The following is a 995-nucleotide window of genomic DNA, read 5'->3' as shown; positions in this document are numbered from 1 at the left end:
GTATTTTTGTTTAGTTTCATTCGCTTTTTGTATATGTCTGTGATCAATCCTTTGTCATTAGTATTTTGTGCAAATTTTTCTCCCAGTTATTAATTAGGGTATCTCTCTGTTTTGTGTAATGTCTCTTTTGATGTACAGAAGCTCTTAAATTTGATGTGGTCCCAGCTGTTTATCCTTTTCTTCACTATCCTTCTGCTGCTGTTTTTGATTATTAAGTTTAAGGGCATTGAGCTGTAGGATCTGTGACACATTTTAGTTCCCCCTGTGACATATTCCAGCTGATCTGCTCAGCCCAGGGAGCAAATGACTCACCAGTCCCTTTGGTTGTAATGCAGTTGGTGCTCTGGGGCATTTCATATCCTCAGCTGTATCTTTGGTTTGTGAAGCATCTTGTAGAGACTCCAGCTTATGTATCTCTTTCAGGATATTTTTCACTTTCAGTGACATCTGAAGATAGTGGACAGTAACAACATAAAGGCCTGGTGATCCTGTCCTATGTAAATATCTATATCTATACATGACTTTAATTCTAGGTCCTCTTATATACAGTTTGTCACACAGAACCAAGAACACACATGGAGAGAGGCCTCTTCAATAAATGCCATTGGGAGAATAGGACAGCTACACGTGAAAGATTAAAGGTACACCAGTATTTTATATATTAGGAACTTACCTGGCTACATCCAGTGTCAACCCAGAGCATCATAAAATAATTCTGTTCTTTCCCTTCTTTCATGTGTATAACTGCCTGTTTCATCTGTGACAGGTTTCATTATATTCAGTATTCACTTATTTTCAAGAAAAAATTTAAAAAGTATTTCAGAATTGGTAAATTACACTGCAATGCAAATGCCTATGAAATAAGTTTCCATTATTTTAATTTTTTATTCTTTAGCTAGGAACATAAGATTTACATACATTGTATATTATTTATTATTCAATGCTGAAAAACAAAGCATCTCCAGCCTTAGTACTTAAAACAGAAATAATCATAC

This window comes from Condylura cristata, unplaced genomic scaffold (genome assembly GCF_000260355.1).
Source record: "Condylura cristata isolate star-nosed mole 26May11 unplaced genomic scaffold, ConCri1.0 scaffold00128, whole genome shotgun sequence".
NCBI lineage: Eukaryota > Metazoa > Chordata > Mammalia > Eulipotyphla > Talpidae > Condylura > Condylura cristata.
The sequence above is the reverse complement of the archived record's forward strand: the minus strand, read 5'-3'. Positions refer to the sequence as shown.